This window comes from Carettochelys insculpta, chromosome 6, assembly GCF_033958435.1.
Source record: "Carettochelys insculpta isolate YL-2023 chromosome 6, ASM3395843v1, whole genome shotgun sequence".
Lineage (NCBI taxonomy): Eukaryota > Metazoa > Chordata > Testudines > Carettochelyidae > Carettochelys > Carettochelys insculpta.
In genome coordinates this window covers 97,517,442-97,535,723 of record NC_134142.1, presented here as the reverse complement: position 1 = coordinate 97,535,723, position 18,282 = coordinate 97,517,442, and the positions used below count along the sequence as shown (strand labels likewise).

Sequence of the window (18,282 nt, the reverse complement as noted above, 5' to 3'; positions counted from 1 at the left end):
GAACTAAATCTTTTTCAAGGTTCTGATTTTGTAAAACAACTATTATGCTAGGAGGTGTTAGGATGTCAAGTTGTAAGAGAAGCAGGGTTATTCTTCCAACTTGTCCTACCAACCTCAAAGACTGGGACTCATTAGCTCCAGCTCTGGAGAATAAAACAGAGCTGCAAATCACCATGCCTATTATAGACTATGCTGAGCAATAGGCAGCTACGTGACCATTTGGACAACAAAGTCAGTTTGCCCAATTCCTCCACAATGGACTTGTCACAAGGCTCAGCAATTGTGCCAACACTCTTCAGTGCTTAAATAAGTAATATGCTTCCAACAAAATAGTGCAAATTGCAAATGTGGATGACCTTTCCCTGGGAATTCAAGCAGCCACCTTCTGCAATGTCGAGTCCACCTTGATCAGGGACCTAAATATTTTCAGAAATGGAAGTTCAAGCCAAATCCTCACAAAACAAGCCACTGCATCCCATCTTGATAACAGAAATGCTAAGCACACCTTCTAGCTCAAAGCGAACCTGGATCACATGCTTTCCTTCCATGACCATCTGAAGAAGGTAGCTGCTGAGATGAAGAGAAGGATCAACATAGTCTAGGTACTGGTAAGTATAAGCTGGGAAGCATCAACACCAATGTTATAGACATCAGTGATGGCCCTTATGTGCTTCGCAGCTGAGTATTGTGCACCAGTAAAAACCAGAAGTAGCCACATTTGTAGATATCCAGCTAAATACTACAAATGTGGTGCCTCACTGGAACCCTCAAGTTGGCCCCAACATCTTGGCTGCCAGTAATCCCCCATCCATTTGCCTCAGGGGCGCTGGAACAGTTTTTGCAGTGGGAGTGCTGAAAGCCACTGAACTACACAGTAAATCTTGTATATAATGGAAATCACTTCAAGTCAGTGGTGCTGCATCATCCCCACTCTGCTAGTACCATCAGCTATGATTTGTCTTTAGCAATTCAGGAGATTCTGGAAAAGGAGTATCTTTCCATCCACCTGGACTTTAACAATGTCCTTTATCACTTGATGTTGTTTATGCCTTCTGGTCCCACACATTTAATTTTCAATAGTGCAGCTTCAACCCTGATGAAGCTTTGAAAACCAAATGGAGTTCACAACAAAATCACAAATAACACTTTGTGAAAGATCCAATACAGAAGATCCTGGGCTTCAGTCTCCTACAAACCTAAAATGTATTGGCCCAAATCACGGCAGATGTTTGCTGCACCAAAGGAAAATTAAAGACCTTCCATTGTGTGTCTGTGGTCACCCAGAACACACCATGGTACATACAACAATTCAATGCCTGAGTCACAAATAAAAAAGAGTCATCATGTCAGTACACTCTGCTATTCCACATGCAATTTTCTGGCTGAACCATCTATATGTAACATAACAATTGTTCCTGTCTATTTACATCAGCCATACAAAGAAGAACAGGAATAAAAGATGGGCATTCTCTAAAGAACAATAATGGATTAGTTGTGAGATCTTGCATAAAAACCTTAACAAACATCAGCTCAGCTGTAGTCAGGTTGAGGCAAGCGGCCAGTGTGTTGGGCCAGTAATGTCTGGACACTAACTTTCTGTGTGTGTTCACAAAGGCGTGGAGGTTCCAACTCATTTATATGCTTTATCTACACTTCTGGGTTTCAGCTAGCCATGGAGCTGCAGATACTGAGACACCATAGGAAAGTCTGCGCAGAGGGTATCTCTGATGTAATAGGAACCGTGGAGTCTCAGAACTCTTATGAAAAAAAAAAGCTCTGTTCTCATGAGACGTTCTATCTGAGTCAGCAGACTCAGGAGTTTTGGGTAGAGAACTTTTTTTTCCAATATGTCTCTTTCCATCAAAAACTCAATGACTTTTTGGTGCTCCACTTGGCAGGAGCTAGGCAGGGTCTGGAAAACTGCAAAATTAGCAGGTTAACAAATGTCTGAGTGCCTTGACCCCTAGTTATATGACTCCTGGTTATATGGCATCTAGTTAGGAGCTACTAGAAGTGACAAGGATTTCCACCTTGAGCATCTTTTAGTACATCCCACAACAGATTGGGCAGTTTTGCCATTCACTCCAATACAGAAAGTACACAGGTTCAGCTGGGTGCCAAATAACCATGTTTACTAAATATACATAAATATCCCAGACTAAGATATATACATATTGTTTCTTCTGCCAGGCTTCTGCATCTATGGCATAGAACACAGCACAACAAGAGGTCTCCAAGCTGTTTAAAGGGATTCCACCTCTGCTCTTTCACTATGCTGCCTCTGCAGCAGGGAACTTCTTGAGTGCAGCAGACATGGGATATTGTCCCTATGCCATCAGTTTCCTTCCTCCCACTAAGGGTACATCACTGGCAGAAAGGCAACATATGTTATGTGAAAGCAACAAGGTTAGTGCGCACAGCTCTCTAGTAGTGCAGTGCAGCAGTCCCAGAGAATCTGCCACAGCCAGTGTAACTTAGGCTGTTTACTAAATTACACTAAAGGCCACTTTGATCCCAGAGAGTGTGAATGGTTGGCACAGCCAAGGGTTCACTCCTATATGTTTAGTGTAAATGTCTCAGTGACAAAATCGAAATGATTGTAACTAACGGGTTTCCAGATCTATGTTTAGGTTACAGATATGGAACTCCTGATAAGGTATGCATGTGTGTACTTAATCAAGTGTGAGTACATGTAATGGGGACCACGGAGAGTAGAAGGGAATGTACACTTTTTAGCCAGCGCCACTTTGTAAAATTGCCAATTTGGAGAAACAAAGCACAAATCCTCATTTCTTCTCATAAAGTGGAAACTGTTGACATTTATCCTCATTACAAGTCATGTGCTCCATTATCTGATTACATTTCATTTACTTGGAGGGAAGAGGAGGAGTTAAACATTGGTTGGAAAAATCTATTTGTCTTAGTGTTGTACCTGCTACCGGTGTGCCATTCTCAACCAGAAACCACATTAAATCTTGGGAGCACACATGTTCTCTGGAAGAAGTCAGCAGACGGGCAGAAAGAGGTGGGAGGGGGGCTGATAACCTGAAACAGACCAAGTTTTACAGAAAAATTCCAAGTTATGAAATTAAGTCTTTAGCAAAATATCATATTAAATCCAAACCTAAAAGTGCTCAGAGACTGCGAGGATGGGAGCTGTTTCAGAACCTGAATGGACTGCAGTAGAATGTATTTGGCTCTTTTTTTCATAAACATGCCTTAATCACCAGCAGCTGATCAGTCAGTCTACATATTTCAAACCACAAGACCAAAGATGATAAAACAGCACATTACTGAGTCTTACGTAGCAGACAATGGCAATGCTTAATGCCAAGCTAATTAGACTCTGAGACCCCAATTCTAACTGTGATCTGGCTCATTTGCTCCTTCATATTACTGGGTTTTGTAAGTCAGGTTTTCAGAATAGTGCAGCACCCAATTATTCCCTATTTGGGCTTCTCAGTGAAGGGGTCAGACGTTAGATCTGAATCATTAGTATAATGATTTAGGCCCCTCTGTAATTCATCCTCCCTTCTCTCTCCTTTGGTAGCATTTTCATTGTAGAAGGGGTCTTATACAATCCTATCAGATGTTCTACTAGAACGGAACAGAAATATTGTAACATGCACTGGACAAAAAAAAAGAATACCACTTTCAGTGGGGGGACATGAGGGTGGGAGAGGTATTCAGCATTGTTTTTGCTAGCTCACTTATGTCTTTGGGATTGACATTTGGTATCTTACCACACAGATCTACCATGTAGAACCCACCAGCTAGTTAATAACAGTATGGGCAGTCATAACTATAGGATTAACTTCTTCTCTGTCATAAAATAGAACAGTGAGGACCATCTATGCCACATTCATAGCTAAAATAGGCAATTACAATAATATACTATGTTTTCCCTGTGATTTTGCTTCCTTTTTTAGAGCATATGCTTGCGCTTCATTACGTATCTTTCCATTGATGGTATCATGGTTTAAATGAACACTTGTTCACATTCTGAATGAATCTGTTCCAACGAGAGGCGATTATTATTATTATTATTATGATTATTATGATTATTGACTAGTGAGTTCCCCTACCAATGGGGAAACGTGTGAACATGTATCAGAGTGGTAGCCATATTAGTCTGTTTCCGCAAAAACACCAAGAAGTCCTGTGGCACATAGACTAACAGATTTTTTTTTGGCGCTTAAGCTTTCGTGGGCAAAGACCCACTTCTTCAGACTACATGCATCTCCCAAAGTGGTTCTTTGCTGATGAAAGCTTATGCTCCAAAAAATCTGTTACTCTATTAGGTGCCACAGAACTTCTCATTGTTTTTGTGTGTGAACATGTGTGTGTTGTTCCCAAGATTTAAGCCATGTTATCGCTGGGTTTTTCTTGTTCACGATCTGTGGTGTGTGTCAATTATTATATATGTTATTTATCCAAATGCCTCTTGGCAAATGAAGAGAATCTGGATCCACACTGCCCCTGCTTTTGGATCCCACCTAGTGATATTTTGTTAAAAACAAATCAAATGCACCACTTCTCAACTTGTTTCTATTAAAAGAAATACAGGCTCAAACATGAAACATCACATTTGTATAAAATTAGACTCATATGAACCATTGTGACACTGGTGGATCACATGGCAGCTCTTGCCAAGGATGCAGGCACCAGCTGAGCACCGACAAATTCATAGCTGGAAACCAGCCCTGCTCACCTTCATGCTGGTATTGTTCAAGATGGATAAAAGATGTGAGTTTAGTATTTAGACTCTATAAAATGCTTGTGAGTTGCTACATTCTTTAATTTTACTTGTAACGTCTTTAAGCTTTGCTTTATAACTGTAAGTATAAAAATGCCTGTTCTGAACTGGAATGAGCCCAGGTAAAAGGAGTCCTGTGGCTCCTTATAGACTAGCAGATATTTTGGAGCATAAGGTTTTGTGGGCAAAGACCCACTTCATCATGCATCTGATGAAGCGGGTCTTTGCGCACAAAGTTTATGCTCCAAATTATCTATTAGTCTATAAGATGCCACAGGACTTGTTCTCAAAGATACAGACTAACACGGATACCTCTCTGATAAAGGAAGAAGCAGTGGTTCCCCTACCCATCAAGGACTATTAATATCAAGTGAGCTATTGTGAAACATCACAATACGAAGACTGGGCTAATGGGCCTCTTACACCTGTGAAGGTGCCAGGTGCAAGGAAGTTGGTCCTATCAGCTGGATTTCTAGAAAGAGGAAATAAAGATAACTGACCTGGAAATTTATCTCTTTCTGTTTGAACTCACACAGGACTGGGGCTAGGAAACAAAAGCAGACACTCACCAGGGTCAACACCCTAAAAGATACTCAGGGCTGACAGATTACTACAACTCTGTCACCTTTTGGAATCATAGACTGCAATTTATTTGTGTATACATGTTGCCTGGTTTAACTTGTAACTAACTTTCCTTTTTTTTCCTAGTTAATAAGTCTTTAGCCAGTTTCCTATAGGATTGGCTATAAGCGTTACCTTTAGCATGAGCTCTAAAGTACAAATTAACCTGAGGTAAGTGACTGGTCCCTTAAGGCTGAGAGCAACTTGAGTATTTTGTGATTTTTAGTGTGAGTGACCATTGATCCCCAAGTCTAGCTGTACTGGGTGGCAAGATAGACTGGAGTGCCCAAAGGAACTGCCTTTGACTCCAGGGTGAAATTATTACTGCGTTTCAGGCATTCACATTTGTTGCTGGATTGGTGAAATCTAATTGTAGAACACAACACAAGTTTGGGGTGTTGTCCCTGCTCTTTGGCAGTCTGCCCTGAGGTTGGCACTCATGGTTATGACCCACACCAAACAGCATGACACCATCTTTGGCTTTTCTTAGTGCTTCAGAAATATGCCACCTGAATCTGATTCCAAGAAATAAAGCAAATATGTTACTCACCATCTTCTGAGGAGTAGTTGTCCCCACAAGCTTTTTCTTAATAATTTTTAGGAATTCCTTTTCTTGAAACAGAGATGAGCCATTTTGTTCATGAAAGCACTAAACTTAGGGGGACAGAATTTAGCCACAAGCATTGTCATTGTCCCATTTTCATGGGACTTATTTCTGATAATATTAAGCAATGGTGGTGAGGCTTGTGGGGAGTTACTCATCTCCGAATAGAATGAATGCATTGGGTAGCCTGTGGAGACCTGCCTAACAGCGTTACCTGCAAGCTGTGCACCTGGGCAGCCACTCAGGAGAAATTCAGATGCTGCCCAGCTGATTAGCAGAGTATCCACAGCTAGGTTATGTCTAGATTAGAGCAATTTGTCAGCAGAAGTTTGAACTCTGAATAGAAAAAAACAGCCAAAGAGAGGAAAGGACACCAGCTGCTTTCTTTGAGCAGGACAGTGGTTAAGCTGGACATAAAATCCATGTCTTTCATGCCCGAGTCCAGCCCCTGTCCACTGGGCTACATCAAGTCTCTTTTAGCTTATGTCTATACTACTGCAGAAAATTGATCTAACTTATGCTACTCCAATGTACCTTATATTCAGTAACCACAGAATCTATACCATAGCGACGTCAATGGGAGAAACGCTCCCATCAACTTATTTTACTTTTCTCCATCAGGGTTAGAGTAAAGGGGTTGACTGCAGAGTGATCCACAGTCAGTTTGGCAAGTCTTTGCTAGACCCACTAAGTCAACTACTGGTGGATTGATCTCAGACGGTCACCCTCACTATACGGTAGATGTAGGCTTCTCAGTAATCTCTCAATATGTAAAAATTGTGTGCCAGTTTTAGTTTGTATTCAAATACACAGAGTTCTGTGAAAGGCAGTGCTGCATAGCACCCTTTGTTCTGTGGAGCTACAAGTCCAGTGCTACAGTGGGTGAAAAGGACTTCACTAGTCTAGTCAGAGTGAATTGGTAAAGTCCTAAATATAGCTCAAGCTCTGGAGAGTGTGGTCAGCATTACTATTAAATGAAAGGTTAAGTGTTAGAAGGAAGATAAAAATACAGGGAAGTGAGTATTTCTTACTGGGCAAAATTATGATAGCTCAGTTTGGGCCCAAAATATATGCATAGTTCTACAGTTTGCATTCCTCATGAACCAGAACCCATTCTGCCTTCCACCTAGGAATTTTGGGGCAGAAATGAGGTATTTCCATCATTTACAATATGCCTATAAACTTGAGCATAGCTTTAGCATGTAGTTATTTGAATACACAATCCAGGCCATTCTGGGAAAAAAAGAGAGGCGAGTAGCAGGTCAGATTCAGCCCTGGTTGCAATGTGAATGCCACTCCATTAACTTCAGAGGAATGACAGTGCTTACACTAATCCTTAATGGTATTGTTTGAATAGTTGGCCTGCACACTCCTATTCAGTGTTGGAACCCACTTTACATGCTGGTTACTGCAGGAGAGCTCACTAAGGAATACATTGACAATAAAAGGTCATTTTTGTTTACCAGCTAATTTTTAAAAAGAATCACATTTTTCACATATTTCTGAAATGTGTTAGAGACAGAAATCAAAACAGAGTAACAAGATACAGAAACCAGGCTTCCCTCCACAAATATGCAGCCACTGCATTACTTAGCTTAAACTATTTCCTTGTTCTAAAAGTGGATTTAAAGTGTTCTGGCTAGTTGTCTAAATGGTAGACTGTTTCTCTGACCCCTGATTGTGCCTAAAGTCACAATCTAACAGCCCTGACCAAGGGCTACTAAGTAAATTGTAGGACCCCAGGAATGACCCTGGCAATCATTGTGAATCAAACACACACATCTGAGTTGCTTATTACTTGCCTAGGTCAGTAGCTAATTGCCGCTCCCCTTCCTAATTGTTTGTTGCGTGACTATATCCCAACCACTCCATGCCCCACCATTTCTGAGGAGGGAGTAAGAGAGACAGTATCCCCATTTGTTCCTGTGCCCCAAGGGCCTGGTAGCCTGTGTATGTATGTAAATGGAAGTCTTACGCTTTTGTCTGTAAGGAAAATCCAAGTCAGAATTTTATCTCTATGATGCAGGTTAAGCAACTTGCCCAGATTTCAGAACAAGTCAGTGGTAACATTTGGGTCACAAATCAGAAAATCCTGGCTCTTAATCCTGTGCTTAGCCCACCAGGCTATGTAGCCTCTTAATTGAGGAATAAAGAAGCCCTTACATTAAATGGAGCATTAAGAGTTTACATTGTAAAAATCATCCTAAGGGGTGCGGGAGCCCTAACCCTGTTCTGAGGTTTGATTAAAAAGTCGTACAACCTTTTTCCTCAGCCTCTATTAGTTTTCCTGCCTGTGGACTCACATACCTAGGAAGAAACTATTCTCCCTACGTGGCCTGACTAGAGTAAACAAATGCTGGGCTTTTCATGAATTTTCCGGCCAAATCATGCAGACTCTAGATCTCCATCTTGATTAGCTTGTTACCAGTCCGGCGCTTTTAAGCAAAGAAAAACACTGAGTTCAGATAACTAGCAATGAAAGGGTTAAAACTTAGTAGCATATACATAAAAAAGGGGGCTGTGGTACCTGATTAGTTTATTTTGACAGCCAAGGTTTTTTCCTCCTGTGACGCCAGCTTGCCGGGGCAGCGCTCCGTTGGCAGAAGGTTCATTTACAGTGGCATGCAGGCAGCTGTGCTCTGAGCTTTATTTAGGTTATGTTGTGATTGATGACTGGGAGATGTGAAGAGTGAATTAACAGCTTTAGTGAAAACACATGTGATTAGATTACCAGTTGCTTTTTGAAAAAATAGCAGACAGTCCTCCTTTGTGTTACCTTGCTGCCATTCTGCCTGTGGGTAGACATTGTTGTCTCTTGCTTTCTAGGCTGTTTGTCTTTGCTGTTGTCTCAGGCTTGCTGTCCCCCTCTGCCTTCCTCGCAGAACAGCACTCTGACAGCATTTGTGGTCATTGCTCTTGCTGGATGTAGTGCTGCAGTCCCAGTCAGGCCACTCTCCCACTGTGTCCAGTGCTGCAGCCTTGATGGACAGGTCATTGCCAGAAGCTTACCCAGCTGCTGCTCCTACAGGTGGTTGCATAAGTGGTGTAAGACTCTCCAAACCCTGCACCTTTCCAGGACCTCAGACTATGCACAGCCCATCTGAATAGTCAATACTGTAGCTGATGGGAATGATGTCAGAGCGGTACTGCATATTCTGGGTCTTCCCTGTCTCCTGAGAAGTGGCCATCCCATCTAACAGTCATCCCTAGTTATACATAAAGAGGCTGCATAGCCCACACATGGCTCCTTGGCTAGCAGCTCTCAAAAGCAGCTTAGGTAGGAAGTGTTGGAAGGATCAGCTTGGTGGTTAGGTGTGGCACCTGGAATGCCTGGGTTCAATTCCTTTTACTGCCACAGGCTTCCTTTGAGACCCTGGCCAAGTCGCTAAATCTTTCTCCATCTTAGTTCCTAAGAGGAGATACGAGTGTTTCCCTACCTCATACATAAGACTCGTGCAGATAAATACCTTGAAGAGTGTGGGGCATTCAGATGCTATTGTAAGGGAAGGTCATAAGTACCTAGGGAGATAAACACTACTAGACTGAATGTGCTCTGCCTGAAAGGTAAGGAAGGAGCCTTTTAGTGATCTCACTGCCATAAGAAGTGCAGAGCATGTTTATAGAACAATGACTTCTCCTTGACCTATATTTGGCTCTGTCCTATTTACATTGGTAGAGTTCCAAACTAGCAGCATGAAAAGACACTGACAAGAACACATCTTTGAAAGAACAAATAATAAATCTTACTCCACACGGCCATAAAATTTAATTTCACTGACTATAAACAAAAACTCTACCCAGCTGACTCCACCCAGCAGATTGTAGGGCAAGCTTTTCCCTAGTCAAGGTTTACAATGAATGGCTGAAGCTGACCTTGTGCTAACCTGAGACCAAATTAAGGATGCCTCCCTTCTATTCAACATTCTTTGCCTGTGAGCATTTAACTAATGGAGGGAAGCAAAGGCTGAATTTAAAAAGCTCAGGATCTAAACAACGCCTCAGCTCCTGGCTTCAGCAGAACTCTTGAGGTGTTTTCCAGTGCTGTTAGTTGTTGTACCTGTCAATTCTACTAGACGCTTGTCAAGTGCTAATACTTAATATGGGGTAAAGTTTACCCACTGTTGTTGCCCATTTCTTTCGAAAGTTGAAAATAGAGCCAGAATGAAAAATGTATACTGGCACATAGGTGCTGGAATTAGAGATACTGGGGGTTCTGCCACATTCCCGTGGCTTCATGTGAGTTCCATTACATCCAGGGCTTACAGTTTGTTTCAATGGCTGATAGCACCCCCACTATAAAAATTGTTCCAGTGAACCAGAACTTATATAGGTCCCATGATTTGCATCAGCTGCAGAGCTGGCTTTGTTCTTTTTCCTTACCATTTGTCCCCTCTCTCTTTGCTAAGGTTTGATCTCTGCCTCTCTCTGTGCTTCTTATGAAACAGTAAATAATGCAACTCTCTTTTGTTCATGTCCTTGTTTGTACATCCAGGGTGCTGGAACCAGCCGTACATGCTATTGCTAAGTCTAAGCGTTCAAAAAAACCTGAATGAAATTGTAAACATTTTGAAATGGTCCTTTCTTTGCTTTCTGATGTTTGAATCTTTGTTATCTTGGGGTTCAGGTTTCAAGCATTTCTATGCAGCCACAAGCACTAGAAACTTACTTTTTTTAAAAAATATGAAAGCTGAAATCCCATGAATCTGGTAGCTGGGGCTTTAAAAAGTCACTGCAAGAATGGAAGTTAGCAAGACTGTGTGCAACATGTATATGCTGGTTTTTGGAGGAGTCAATATTTATAATATAACTAGAAAATTATGTATTACTTTTCACCAGACCTCTTTTAAACACATAGAACTCTGTATATAAAGGCACCAATTAGTCACATGGTGACATTATATGTATGGCAGGTCTACCCTGAAATCTTATAGATCTGGTCCTGCTCTCTCTCATGCCATTTTTAAATGGAAGCTAGCGAAAGTAGTCTGTGATCCCATTGACTTCAGAGGGTGCTCAGATACTGCAGTGCTGGATTGAAGAGTTCAGGAGCCTGGTTCATTCACTGTGAAACCTGCATGCCACACAACCTGTAAGGTGGTGTGACCTGATGTGCAGAGCCCCGGCATTGCTCAGGTTTGACATGTTTTTCTTCTTCTGGTTATTAACAGATAACTATTACTTTAGTTTCCTTTTGTTTGATTTGGTTTCTAATCCTCAGCAATAGAACAGATGATATTTTTAACTGAGAGATTTCTGAAGACCTTTCTCAAGTTATCATTACTTGAAAATCAGCTCCAGATTTGTTGAGCAGTCTGAATTGATTTGATCTCTAGGTAAATAAAGGAGGCAAGATCTATAAGGAAAATTGCATGTGTGTGATGAAAATGGTGCAGCCCGTGGAGTGAGTCTCCTTTCAACACCTACCTTTTCTGGAGTCCAGTTGAACCATTTGTGCTCCAGTCATGGACCGTCTCTGTACTTGTTACGCAAGTGGGGCTGTCAAGAGATCAGATACTGTAGTGTTTGTGGCTGTGAACAAAGGCATAGATGTTTGACAGAGGCTTGTCCTGTGACCATTTTTGATGATGGCATCATTTGTAGACACAAGATGAGTCTGGAGGCTGTAGTTGTGGTGTATGCGGTGATGAACTGACTTTTTTTTTCTTTTTTGTAGCTTTTAGATAATGCAACAGTCGTCTCCTCTTCAGTATTAATCCAGAGATAGATGTTAGCTCAGGTAAAACAAAACAAGACCAACTCCTGAGTGATAAATCTTGCAAAAAATTTTTTTTCTAAATGAGGCCAGGTAATCTTAGGGCCTCTGGATGGATCTGTGTTTTTCCCAGGCTCTTTACATCTATTCAATTTTAGGAGAAAAAATATTTTATCTCCAAATACCACAATATCAGCTAAGGGAGCATGAGTTGATTTTGTAAGCGTGGCATAAAGAGTGGCGTAAAGAGAGTACCCTTTGTTGCCAAATTCAGTAGGCACATCTCCTGCTGTGCCTCTTGGAAAATAAAATTGTGTGTTTGTATAACATATACATTAGGTATAAACATATGGTTTGAAATTTAATGACACTAACAAGCAGACCAGTATCTCAGTCGCTCCTGGAGCCCCCTACGAAGTCACAGCTTCCTTGAGCAAGATGCAGTGCAATCACATGGTATGAGATAGGCTCTGCCACAAAGAGCTTACCACCAAAATAGTCGACAGACAAAAGTTTGAAACAGCGCTATCCCCTAGATAGAGAATTGAGGCACAGAGGAATGAAGTAGCTTTCACATGACCACATAGAAAGGAAGCCAGGCCATGATGCTAGGTCTCCTGAGCCTCAGCCCTTAACCATAGGGCTATCCCTCTTTTCTTAACTACCAGTTTGTTGCAAAATGAGTGTGTGTAGAGGAGTGTTATTTGCACTTGTGTTCCTCTCTGCTACTTTTTTTAAAAAGCCCCCATTAACATGATGCAACAAGCTGAGCTTTCCTCAGCTAGCTATCTGAATGGCATGCTTTATGATAGCTGCACATTAGCAGTAAAAACTTAATATGGTAACATGTTAATTCTGCATGAGTCAGCAGCCAATCCCTGACAGACAGGCTGCCAATCGACAAGAAAGCCCTGTATTTTGTTCTGTGTTGCAGTTCATAAATGAATTTATTCCCCTAATGAGAAATGGAGATGAGTGTGGTAGTCAGCAATGTTACAGCCTGCTTGTTTCCATCAAAATTTATCAAAGGAAAGAAACTGTGATAATAAAATCAACAGGCCAAATTATCCCTGTATAAGAAAATACACTTTTAGGACTAAATTGTTCAAAAGAGTTCAACACCTACAATTCAGAACTACCAGCTAAGTCAGTGGGAGCTGGTAGGTGCTGACCATATTAGATCTAAACAAAAATACTTCAAAAGTGGGGAGAAGAGAAGAATGTGGCAGGGTATGCGTGTGGGTGTGTGTGGATGTGAAGCATCAAAATCTGCATCTTACACATCAAGCCCATGTTGAATATAAATGCAAACGCATATAGTTAAAATACATTTGCCATGTATTCTCAGTCACATGGTACCCTACTAAACTTCATAGCTAGATTGAATGACAAAGGAGAAACCTCAGCCCTGCCAAAGTCAACAGCAAAGCTCCCATTGACTTCAGCAGAGCCAGGATTTCAGCATTTAAGTCAATGGGATTCTTGAACTACAGTACATGCGTCAGTGATTTCCTGAATCAAGGTCTTTATTAGAGGACTTGTCTGACAAGTTCTCCAAGAAGTGGGTCACTTCATTGGCTTCAGTGGGATTATATCAGAAACCAATTTGCCCCATATTTTTTCCCAAGCATGTGCTCAGAAACCTTGAAAAATAGTGACTTTGTAATTGCATGCACTTATGCTAAAAGTTCACCCGGGGCGACTGTGTAGAAGCCATGACATTTTACTGGCAGTTGGCTGGGGAGATAATTGTTTACATATCCCCTCTGCCCATCCACTGTTCCATCATGTACTGCACAAAACTGAACACAAATTATGTTAAAATAGCAAGAAACAAGCCCACAAAGAGTCTTCCACCGTTTTTGATCAAGCCCTTTGCAAGAAGCTTTACAGAAACCAGCTCTATATTCCAGGGACCTGTAACACTGCATAACTGTAATCACTTTGAGCAGTTACAGCAGAGTGATATTCTAGAGCTCATGGTGTACACAAAACTGTACTGTACAAATGGTTGATCGGTCTGGTTATGGACTAGCCTTAGGCATGCACCAAGCATAGGGCCCCATCTTATGGTGGGCCATTCTGTATCAATATCCCCATCTAGCACACCTTCAGGGCTATCTCCAGCTAAATACCCTAATGTGGTTCTATATGTCCATACTCGGACACCTTGAGAGAGGCCAACCTTTCTTTAAGAGGTTGAACCAATCTTTGTTCTGACAGATGAAATCTTCTCACAATTCAAAGGACTCGTAAAGTGCATCTAGCCCACCTTCCTCAGTTGCTACAATGTTCTCTCATTTCCCTCATTGACAAGCTCCCTCAATTCTTCCTACTGTCAGATACATCTGTCCTTAGAGAGGCTTATGAGTCAGGGAAGTCTGCCAAAGGCCCTAGCCAGCTTACTACACAGAAGCACACAATTGGCAAGAGTAATGCCTCCCCAACATCATGTCAGATTGCAGATGAGGCATTTGGTGCTTTACAATGCCCAGGCGCCAGCTGGAGCCTACTGCGTCAACCTTGTCCTTCCTTGGGCCATTTGCTGTCTCCTCCCTTGCTTTGTGTATTTAGTTTCCTTTGTTTTGTCAGTGATCGTGTAATTTTCCATTGACAAAGTTTTGCTTTGACATTGTAAGGAGGTCACCACAATATTGTGCGATGCCCAGGGCAGAGAGACCTCACTAACCGAGAGGATGTCACATGTCTAACAAAAGAGAGCTTTGTGTGAAGTAGCTTTTTCCAGCTGCTTTTAAGAAGTGTATGAGTGAGAGTACATATTACCTGAAGATCATATGCCCCTTGGATGACAGTGTCTTATGATTAGGAAGCTAGCCATGCTCGTGAGTACTCTTCATCTTCTGTAGCAGGCCCTTTACTCTGTTCCCTGGACATGTCAACAAAACAATGTGAGCAACAATACCTCATTCAAAGGGAAAGTTTAAATGAGTAAAGAAGGGAAGCCAAGGGGAAAGAATGAAAAGAGCATTGGAGGTCCAAATGGAAATCCTGTAGGTGTTTATGTTATACAGATCACTGCGTAGAAGACTGACTTTTGGAGTTGAGCTAAAACCAGAAATTCACAGGCTCCATCCCCCCAGGACCACCCTGAGTCTCACTTGTAATAAACACATAAGTGCGCATTATGGTACAAACCTCTCACCTTCCAAATTCATATTTCAAATTCCTGGCCTATTCCCCAGAAAATTTCCTTTCATGATTACAAAACAAGGGATGGCAATGCTTAAGGCAGACTGAGTGATATTCCATATAGTCAAAGTTGCCCAACGCTTCCCATTGTAAGGCCCTGTTTTCAGTTGCTTACAACTTTGCTGAACTGTAATTAGTTTAGAATGACATGGGTATTCATCTCATGTTGATTTTTTAATTATCAAAGTAAAATGGTTCAGCAAATTCTGAACACAAGCTTAGGTAAAAAGACACTATTCTGATCATGTTAAAAAAATTTTACAACTTTTTAACTGAAATACTCTAACAGGACTTGAAATTTGTCAAGAGGTCACTTTGGTAGCAGGGCTAGTGACTTGCTGTTGGTTTGAAAACTTGCCCAATTTAGCAAAGTATGAAAGGTTTGAATAAAATTAGTTTCAAATGCTCAGTTTGGACCTACCTGGATTTCACCTGTACTAAATGCACTCCAGCCCTGGGGATGCTGTGTCTAACACCCAGCAGTTGCTTTTGGCCTGTTTACAGGCACTGAGAGAATCTCTCCAAGGCACTCAGTGCCTGTCCTCCAGTGGGCCTCAGGCTGCAAAACAAAAGAAGCAACAGCCTGATTAATACTGGGGGATGAAGAAGAAGAAGGGCTGGGGCCATGTGACAAGTGGGGACTGAAGGATTTTCAGAACCAAAGAGTAGGGATGAGCAAAGGGAAATGAAAAGCAAGTGCTTATGGGGGCCAGGCAAGTACTAGAGCAGAGTTAAAAGAGGGCATTGGGAGACTTTATAGACACAGAATGGGTGGCTACAAACAGAGGGGAAAGGGGACAGAAGCCAGGGAGTGGAGAGCGCTATACAGGAAGAGAGGGACACAAGAACTGGGGCAGATTGGATTGGAACAAAAGGACAGGGAAGCCAGAGTCTGGTCAGACAGACAGGGATGGATAGTAACCAAGCAGGAAAGATGGGTTACAAAGATTGAGGGGAGGCTGGATAGAAGCATAGATTGGGGGAGTGAAGACTGGCTGGTGTGGGTGGGCTAAATAGAAGCCGTAAGGCAGGATCTGGCAGTAGGGACTGTATAGCCACAGAAATGGTAGGGGTAGAAGCCATGAGGGAGGGCTGGATAACAGCAGAAGAGGGCAAAAACCCAGGGTTAGGTGGTGCTTGGGCAAAGTGAGAGGAGGGCAGAAGTCAGAGACTGAGTGTTAAGTAGGAGGTGAAGGGAAGGGAGGGAGGACAGGAGCCAGGGAACAAATGGGTGGGCAGAGACAGATGTGCAAGTGGGCAGAAGCTGGGCCCCCAGGGGTCGTGACTTCTTCATTTTGTGATTCCCAACGTGATTGTGGAATACATGGGAACAGATTTGCAGTTGATTGGAGTTGTGCTTTGAATGTATAGGGAGCTAAGAAAATGCTAAGAGCTTTGGAAAATCAGGCCCTGGATGTCAAAATTGGGGATCCAAATTAGTGGTCACTTTTGGCAATTTCAGCCTTAATTTCTCTCAGCCTCAGTTTCCCATTTGTGGAATGAGGATGAGAATAATAACTTAATTTTATCTCACAAGGGTATTGTGAAGCACTCCACTGCTATTGTGATCAGCACCATAAAATCCCCACAAGAATATTAATAATCCTATAATCAGTGAAGGGTCTGAATGATGTTTTGTAAATAAGATCTGGGGACACACTTTAAATAAGGAGTATAATAGGAAAGAGCGAATAACTACCCCTTCACTAAATGAAGGGTCTTGTGGAAAAATAGTATGTGATCATTCAATGAAAGAACATAACATAATATGTGCACACAGAGGAGATGGATTAAAACTGTAGTAATGGGTAATACAATATGCTACCTGCTGGGTGCTTGGCTTTGCAACCTTAACTGTTTGGATATGATATAGAGAGTTTTTATACATACATACATACATACATAATATATATATATATATATATATATATATATATATATATATATATAGACAAATACATTCACACAGATAATGAGTGTGGGTGGGTGGAGAATTGCATGTGCATAAGTGTCGTTAGAATTTTTGTGAAGGCAATAACAAAGCCTGCCATGACTAAATACATTAGTCTTTTGTTTGAGTGGCGTATCTAAAAACTCCCAAAAACCTGTGCTCTATATTAAATTTATCTCAACTGCCTCCAATTGACATTCAAATCACGAGAAGAAAGTGAGGATGGCTAGGCCACTCTCTCAGAAAACCTTCATCCTGCATAATCCGTCAAGCTCTCACATGGAACCTGCAAGTAAAACGCAAAAGAGAAAGATCTCGTACAATGTGGAGAAGAATTACTGAGATTGAAGGACAACAACTGGGGTGCTCCTGGAGTCAGCTAGACATTTTGTCCTGAGACAGAGTGAATTTGTCCTGAGACAGAATGAAGCGGAGGAGACTTGTAGATGACCTATGCTCCACTCGGGTACAAGGATTAATCAGTAGCAGTAGTAGCCTCAGACACTCCACACAGTCGCCTCAATTTACTGATCCTTATATGGCTTAGAAAATATAATTTGTAATGAATAGGCCAGTTTTATGCCTCTGTCTGTGAAAACAACATGGCACAAATGGTCACCAGTAAATACCTGGAATTCAACTTATAAAATACCATCCACATTTCCTAAGATCCCAATTCTGGATATGTTGTGCGTGAGAGGAATAGCTAAATTGACACGATCGAGCTTTCAGATTTTCCTTCTAGCCTGTGTTGTTTGATTAGCTTATTGATAATTTGCAGGCCCTTGTATATTGGGACACAACGGAGCTATCCTACTACATGAATCATTCAGCAATCGCTCTCCATGGGGGAGAGGGGCTTATTCTACCATAACTATATATATCTCTCACTCACCTTCTGTATCCCATCTGCCATTCAATGGGTATTGAGGAAGAACCTTGACTACAGTTTGTATCTCAAATGTCTTCACAATTATTTTAGACAAAATTAAACTCCATCAGTAGGATAAAGCATTATAAGACCATGAACCACACAAGCTGTCTAATGCACTGACTTCATTCCTTGCTCACTCTGATTCTTGTAGAGTCAAGAATTGCTCTTACCCAAATTAGACTTGAGAGAAGTAGGAACTTGACTTTGGTTTTGGAAATGGATGCTGTTGGCATGCCATTTCCATCATTATTCTAAAAATATAATCTACACGTGGATAGCTAACCAAGGTATTTTTTCATCAAACAAAATAACAATGTTTGGTTTGGACTCGATTTACTTTTGAATGTGGAGCATACATTAATTCCAGGCAAGTTATCCTTGTATGCTGTTAGGAAAACTGATATATAACTATGCACAAAGGGTGGTAATGTTTGCCCCCTCTCTCAAAATTAAAATAGCAAGAAAAAAAATAGAGTAATTTTCAAAAATCCCT

At 41.5% G+C, this 18,282-nt stretch overlaps 1 long non-coding RNA gene across 2 annotated transcripts in view; it reads right to left on the bottom strand.

Moving 5' to 3' along the window:
- Nucleotides 1-8,579, bottom strand: part of LOC142015469 (uncharacterized) — a 37,819-nt gene extending 29,240 nt beyond the window's left edge. For both annotated transcript variants that reach the window (XR_012646157.1, XR_012646158.1), the window contains exons 1-2: nt 8,509-8,579; nt 2,933-3,045 (exon numbers count right to left, since the gene is read on the bottom strand). This is a non-coding gene — a long non-coding RNA (uncharacterized LOC142015469). The remainder of the gene's footprint in view (nt 1-2,932; nt 3,046-8,508) is intronic.
- Between the last annotated feature and the right edge of the window lie 9,703 nt (nt 8,580-18,282).